The sequence below is a fragment of the Myotis davidii genome, unplaced genomic scaffold (genome assembly GCF_000327345.1).
Source record: "Myotis davidii unplaced genomic scaffold, ASM32734v1 scaffold370, whole genome shotgun sequence".
Classification (NCBI taxonomy): domain Eukaryota; kingdom Metazoa; phylum Chordata; class Mammalia; order Chiroptera; family Vespertilionidae; genus Myotis; species Myotis davidii.
In genome coordinates this window covers 11,267,146-11,275,404 of record NW_006288615.1, presented here as the reverse complement: position 1 = coordinate 11,275,404, position 8,259 = coordinate 11,267,146, and positions in this window count along the sequence as shown.

Sequence of the window (8,259 nt, the reverse complement as noted above, 5' to 3'; positions counted from 1 at the left end):
GGTGTTTTCATCAGGGTCTTACAGCACAAAGGTCAGGAAGTGACCAGCACATTCTGAGGCTTGGGCCGTCCCCCACTATAGCCTTATCAGGACCTTAGCTGCATTCCTGAAGCTTCATTGGTCCACTCAGGTGGTGGTTAGGGGAGTTAAGACAATACCGGCATTCTTGTGGTCACTCAGAAAAAGAGGGGGCTTGGGCTGAGGGCCCAGCCCTACAAGGCAAGATAGGGGAGAAGGAGGGGAGTATGTTTCTGCTTTGTCCTTTCACATGCCCTTGACCGGAATCGAACCTGGGACCTTTCAGTCCACAAGCCGATGCTCTATCCACTGAGCCAAACCAGTTAGGGCAATAGGCACAAATTTCAATCTACACCAAACTCCATCCAAAAATAAAAACCTCTCTATAATCCCCATCACAGATATATTTATTATTTTCAATACAGAGGAAAATGGGGAAGATGATTGGGTTGTTGGTGTGGGCATCTACAGCTCATTTCTGAGGAAGACCCTTTAATAAACTATATACAGAATTGTTCAATGGATGTGTAGACATGCAAGCTGTTACAAGCCACATGTAATTTAAAATTTTCCAGTAAGTAAAAAAAAGGTAAAATTAAGTTTGATATCATATTTTATGTAGCAAACTATTATAATTTCAACCTACAGACAATGAAAATATTAATGGGATAATTTACATTTTTTCATACTATATCTTTGAAGTCCAATGTGTAGTTTACACTTAAAGTGTCTATCTATTTGGACAAGTCACGTTTCAGGTACTCAGTGGCTACGTCTGCTAGTAGCTACTATACTGGACAGCATAGAGGACATACCTTGGCATTGCCTCCAGCAGGACAGGGTGATCCTTCACTGACTGAGAGCTACTCTTGGGGGAGGTCATTTCTTCTAGTTGGTCCATTCCAGCCAAGCTGGCTCCACAGCCAGAGAAAGGCCTCAGGCAGAGATGGCAGTGCTTGTGCTAAAAAGCCATTAGAGAACTCTCCACGGAGCTACAGGTGACCTCTGCAGAGGCCAAGGAATATGATCAAAGTATCAACAGCATTCGCTACAACACTTGAAATAGTAGCGGGCACTGTACTGTCCCAGGCTAGCCAAAATTGGACAAACTAGTTACAAAATTAGGACTTTATCAAGAAAATTACTAAATAAGTGGTGTGTTTTTTCTCCTCAACAAAAGAGGATTTTTGCTCTTGAATATGATATGATAATGTATTGAGGTCCTCCCTCCCCCATATACTCTATTGAACCCATTTCAAACCTGCAGATAGGCTATTCTTGCCTCAGGGAAGGTTAGTGATAGGTCTGGAAATAGAAGCCATTTGCCCTAAGACATTGCTGCCTTTGTTTTCTAAAGGCCATCCCTCAGAAAAGCAGTACAGTCAATGCGCTGGCTTGAATGTGTTCTTTGAAATGCATTGTTAGGCCATTTCATCATTGTGTGACCATCAGAGAGGGTGTGTACACAAATCTAGATGGTACAGCCAACTATACACCTAGGCTAGATGGTATGGCCTATTGCTCCCAGGCTACAAACCTGTACAGCATGTTACTGCACTGAGTACTTTAGGCAGTTGTGACCCTGTGATATTTGTGTATCTAAACATTTTAAACAATAGGAGGTTAAAGGAAGCCCAAGAGAAAATGATGCAATCAAGAGATGCAGTAAACACAATATGTTACTGCTGCCAGTATAACATGGCATACTGTTTTACAGGCAACTTTTTTTTTATAAGTACAAAGAGTACACTGTACAGTAATGGTAAAAGTATAGTACAGTAAATACATAAATCACTAACATAGTTACTTATAAATTATATACTGCACATAATTCTATGTGCTATACTTTTATATAACTATCAGTGCAGCAAGTGTGTTTACAACAGCATCACCACACAACTGTGAATCATGTCTTGTGCTACAACAATAGGATGGCTATGATATTACTAGGCAATAGAATTTTCTAGCTCCAGTATAATTTTATGGTACATCGTGGTATATGTGGGTCCATTGCTGGCTGAAGCGTCGTTATACAGCACATACATATGCTGTAATGGAGGGGAAGAGGCTCACACAGTGAGAGTCAGTGAAAGCAGGAGGGACAGAGGGTGTAAGTCTGCAAGTAGGGGGAGTTTGGGCCCCATTCAAATGGTATTGCCTTGGCATATGGGGAGAGGTCAGATGGCAAGATTGCGAGATGACTACTTGCACACTAAGGTGACCGGAGGCCAGGTTAGTGAAGATTTCATCCTTTACGCCTGGTACTGATGTGGCAGTCAGCATGAATCAAGTATCAGCAGGCATCTCTGTAGTGATCAGTGTGGACCAAAGATTGGATAGGGCCTCCCTGGAGACATGGGTCTGGATGAGACTCTGGGTCCTGGGCCCCAGTCAATTTGCATTCATCTTTTTTTTCTGGATTGGTTACTTAAAGGTGTCAGCATTATCTCAAAAGCTTTCAGGAGATTTTCTGTAAGGATGGGCAAGATTTTAGAATTGTTTTTAAAGACACCTTCAAAATTTTATATGATTCCTTCTTCCACTAGTAGGAAGTATATAGACCTTGTTTTTGCATATGGGAAAATATAAACAAAAACAAGCAAACAAGCAAATCACTTTCTCTCCCATGTGTCCCATTCCCTGGCTGCTTTAGAAATTGACTTAACTAGATCAAGCCCCAGCTTTCCCCGATTCCGTTTCTTTCGAGCTCAACTTTGGTCCAGAGAAGGTGTATGAGAAGGTCAGAAGCTCTCATCCTCACCACATCCCATTAGAAAATTTCTATTCCTAACTGCGTGCCCTTATCTTATAGGTAGAGTGCAGTTTCCTAAGGATTGATTTGTGAAAATGGGAATAGAAAGAATTGTAAGTCGAGAGAGAAACAAAATCACATCAGACATATGTAGACATTTAGGTCTCTCTTAACCATTCTATTAACAAGTTCCCTGACCTTACTCAAGATGCTTTTTTAAAAATCGTACAGCAGAAGATAACTTTGCTTTCCTTTGTTCCGTTCTTTAGTTATTTTCCGCTTTATGTATTCATTCATTTATTCAATACCTGTAATCATCTTGTGACTTTCTATTGGGTCTTTAATTCTTCACAATGTCCCTGTGATATAAAGCAGTTTGTAGATGCAATGCTACACCAGAGAGGAAAAAATGACCAGTTATTCTACTATCAGCAAATGTGAGGGCCTATCACATGTACTCCAGGAATTGCCCTGCTCTCAAGTCTGTTCTTCTCAATTTGTTCAGGGAACTATACTGGAACTATTTTATTAGATATCATAAAATACTAGAGAGTAGGAGGGAGCAGGGAAGATATTATTATTATAGTTTATCAGTAGTGTCTGACCTATCTCTGGTATTTATTTATTTATTTTAATATATATTATTGATTTTTTTTTTATAGAGAGGAAGGGAGAGGGATAGATAATTAGAAACATCAATGAGAGAGAAACATCGATCAGCTGCCTCCTGCACACCTCCTACTGGGGATGTGCCTGCAACCACGGTACATGCCCTTGACTGGAATCGAACCTGGGACCTTTCAGTCTGCAGGCCGACCCTCTATCCACTGAGCCAAACCAGTTAGGGCTATCTCTGGTATTTAGAACAAACAAAATAAATCTTAGTTACTAGGGATCAAGCAACATTTCATGAATGACTCAATGGTGCCATTACTGATATTTTCATTTACATTCAAATTCCAGAATATTAAGGTAAAAAAGTTTTTTGAGTGCCTGCTGCTATTAGTTATAGTCCTTTCCCCCATGTAATGTTATAATGCATGCATAATATATTATCCTCTTTTATACAGATAAGAGAACTGAACTTGGGCAACTTGTTCAAGATCACATAACCAGTAAATGAAAGACAAGGGATCCAAACCCAATTCTGTTTCTAAAGTTTATCTCCTCTTTCTGTCTTAACAATTGACCAAATTTAAAATACTAAGTAGCTATACTTTTATCTCAAGGAGGAATAATTATATATAGTATACCAAATTCATTTTAGGCATTCTTAGTTGGGTGCTTTATGTCTTCATTCTTGACACAAAGACATTTTCTCTCCATAAAAACATTTGCATGAAAATGAGCTAATTTCTCAATGGTTTATCTGTTCACATTTCTTACCTGAAAGTGTAGGCCTCAGTGTGTGAAAGATAACAGATAATTAATGTTCAAAACCTGGAGGAGAAAGCTGGAGCTCAGAGTCCCTGGAAACCAGAATGTGTTGAGTTGAGAGGAAGGAGATTGAAATTAGTAAGGCTTTTTTACTGACAAACACAGCGCCAGTGCATGTGCCCGTGGGGGAAAGGCATGGTAAAAGCAGGGACATTTTAAAACTTAGCCTCCGTCACTTACTTTGCGAAACACTGCCTTACATCATATCACACACACTTAAATGTACCCACATGTCACATTAAATGTAATTTCTGTGCAGTGAACAGAATGTAACTGCTTTTTATTGGTTTGTTTTTGAAATTATTTATGTTTAGCTCTGATTTCTAAAGAACCATCCTGCTTACTAGAGAATGATTTTGAAATGAGACAATCTAACCTACAAATTGCTGTCCAGGATAATTAAATTGTTTGTAGCATTAAATTTAAAAGACCAGAAGTAAATTTAACATCTCTTTGTAGACATTTAATTTTTTTCTTTTGTGCTTGGAGTCAATAACTTATTTTTCAAACTAAAGCAATGTTTTTTTTAAAAGCTACTTTATAGAGATATTTTTCACATATTACACAAAGTCACCCATTGAAATGTACAATTCAATGGGTTTTAATATTCACAAATATATGTTATGATCACAATAATCAATTTTAGAACATTTCATCACCTCAAAAAGAAACACCATACGTTTTAGCTATTACCCTCCCTACTCGTTTCCCTTTACTTCCCCACCAGCCCTACACAACCAACTGCTAATCTACGTTTTACCTCTACAGATTTCTAAGTTCTGGGTATTTCACATGAATGGACTAGTATGTAGTCATTTTGTGACTGGCTCCTTTTAGTTAGCATAATGTGTTCAGGGTCATTCATATTGTAACATGTGTCAGCAGTTCATACTTATTATGGTTGAATAACACATCTATTACATGGACAGATCACGTTTTGCTTATCTATTCATTAGTTGAGGAAGTTCCCTTGTATTCTTTGTTTGCCATGTGTCTTTTTAATGAAAAGGAGTTGGAGTTTGTGAAAACCCAAAGGGTTGTGATTTTTACTTTTTTATTTTATTGATACGATGTATTACATCAATTGATTTTCAGATGTTAAACCAACCTGACATTCCTGGGGTAGATCCCACTTGGTCATGCTTAAGCATTTATATACAACTATTTGCATACTTATTTTTAATTCTTTTGAGTATAGGCAAGGAGTAGAATTGTTGGATCGTATGGTAACTCTATGTTTAAATGTTTGAGGAATGACTAGACACCATTTTACATTCATACCAGCAGGTATGAGGGTTCCAATTTCTTCACATCCTTACTGACACTAGCAGGTATGAAGTGGCACCTCATTTTCCTGATGACTAACAGTGTTAAGCATCTTTTTATTCATTTAGTAGCCATTCAAAAAGAATTTTTAAAGTTTTAAAAATGTTTTTAAAGTCTATCTCTTGATTTTAAAAAGAGGAAGGGAGGAGGATGGAGGCAGAAAGAGAGAGAGAGAGAGAGAGAGAGAGAGAGAGAGAGAGAGAGAAGAGAGAGAGAGAGAGAGAGAGAGGAATATCCATTTGTTGTTCCACTCATTGATACAGTCATTGGAGGACCGGGTATAAATCCCAAAACCTTGTTGTATCAGGACAATCTTTAACCAGCTGAGCTAGCCAGCCAGGGCATTTATTTGCCATTTGTATATCTTTCTTGGAGAAATGTCTTTGCAAAATGTTTGCTCATCTTAAAAACTGGATTCTCTTATTATTACTGAGTTGTAACAGTTTCTTATATATTTGGGATACACAGTCCTGATCAGGCATATGATTTGCAAATATTTTTTCTATTTGGAGGGTTATTTTTTTTTTCCTTTTCTTCACTTTCTCGGTGGTATTCTTTGAAGCACAAACATTTCTGACTTTGATGAAGTTAAACTGATCTATTTTTCCTTTTGTTGCTTGTGCTTTTGATGTCATATCCAAGACTCTTATGCCAAATCTAAGGTCATGGGAGTTACCATTTGTTTTTTTTACAAGTTTCATAGTGTTAGCTCTTACAATTATGTATTTGATCCATTTTGAGTTAAATATTGTATGTGGTGTGGAGAAAGGGCCCAGCTTCAATCTTTTGTGGCTATTCAGTAATTTCAACACCATCTGTTGAAAGACTTCGCAGTAGATGGCCGTGGCACCTTATTGAAAATCAGTTGGCTGTGACACATGATTTCATTTCTGGACTCTAAATTCTGTTCCAATTCATGAATATGTCTGTCCTTTTGCCAGTACCACAGTCTTGATTACCATTGCTTTGTAGTAAGTTTTGAAATCAGAAATTGTAAGTCCTCCTATTTTTTTTCAAGATTTTTAAAAAATATATATTTTTATTGATTTCAGAGAGGAAGGGAGAGGGAGAGAGAAATAGAAACATCAATGATGAAAATCATTGATTGGCTGCCTCCTGCATGGCCCCCACTAGGATTAAACCCACAACCTGGGCATATGACCTCATTGGGAATCAAACTGTGACCTCCTGGTCCATAGGTCAACACTCAACCACTGAGTCATGCTGGCTGGCTCAAGATTGTTTTATCTCTTTTGGGTCTCATGTAATTTCATATAAATTTTATAATCATTCTGTCAGTTTCTATAAAGAAATCCATTGAGATTCTCATTAGTATTATCTTAAAGCAATAGATCAAATTGGGGAGTATTGCCATTTTAACTCCCAATCCATAATCATGGATTTTCCTCCCGTTTATTTAGATTTTTTAAAAATTTCTTTCAATGTTTTGTAGATTTCTAAATACGTTTTGCACTTTTTTTGGTTCAATGTATTACTAAATACATTGCTTTTTTGCTGCTTTTGTGAATGGAATTGTTTGCTGCTTTTGTGAATGGAATTATTTTCTTCTTATTATTTTCAGATTGTTCATTGCCAGTGTGTGGAAATACAATTGATTTTTGTATATTGACCTTGTATTCTGCAACCTTGCTGAATTTGTTTTTAGTTCTAATGGTGTTTTAGTAAATTCACTATAATTTTCCATGTACAGTACCATGTTACCTGTGAGTAGAGTTTTACTTCTTCCTTTCCAATCTGAATGTCTTTTATTAATTTCTTGCCTAATTGTCCTGGCTTGATCCTCCAGCGCAATGTTGAATATAAGTAGTGAAAAAGGTCATTGTTGTCTTTTTCCTGATCTTAGGGGAAGGCATCTAGTCTCTGTTATCATATATGATATTAGTTATATGTTCCATATAGATGCCCTTTATCAGGTTGAGGAAGTTCCTTTGTATTCTTTGATTGCCATGTGTCTTTATCCTGAAAGGGGGTTGGAGTTTGTCAGAATCCAAAGTGTTGTGATTTTTTAAATTATTCTATTGATATGATATAATTATATAAATTGATTTTCAGATGTCAAACCAACCTGACATTCCTGGGGTAAATCCCGCTTGGTCATGGTGTGTAATTTTTTTATGTTTGTGGATTCAGTTTGTTACTATTTTGTTGAAGATGTTTGCATCCATATTTGTAGTGGATATTGGTCTGTAGGGTGTTTTGTTTTTTTTTTCTCATGAAGTCTTTGTTTTTTGTAGCTGGGTAATACAGGATAATGCATTGGGAAGTGTTCCCTCCTCTTCCAGTTTTTGGAAGAGTGTGTAGAATTTGTATTAATTCCTTAAGTATTTGGTAAATTCATCAGTGAAAGCATTGGAGCCTTGGCTTTTCTTTGGGGTATTTTTTTTTTTTGGTTAATAATTTATTGTCTTCACTTATTACAGATTTATTCAGATTGTCTAATTCTTCTTAGGTCATTTCAGTAGTTTGTGTCTTTCTAGGAATTTGTCCATTTCATCTAAGTTATCTAATTAATTGGAATATGTCTATTTATAGTATTACTTTATAATGCTTTTTATTCCTCTAAGGTTGGTATTAATGTCCTCTCTTTCATTTTTTAATTCTGGGAGCTTGAGTTCCTCTCTTTTTTCTTGGCTCATTTATCATTTCATAAGTTTTGATATGTTATGTCTTTATTTAAATTCATTTTAAAATATATTCTGTTTTTT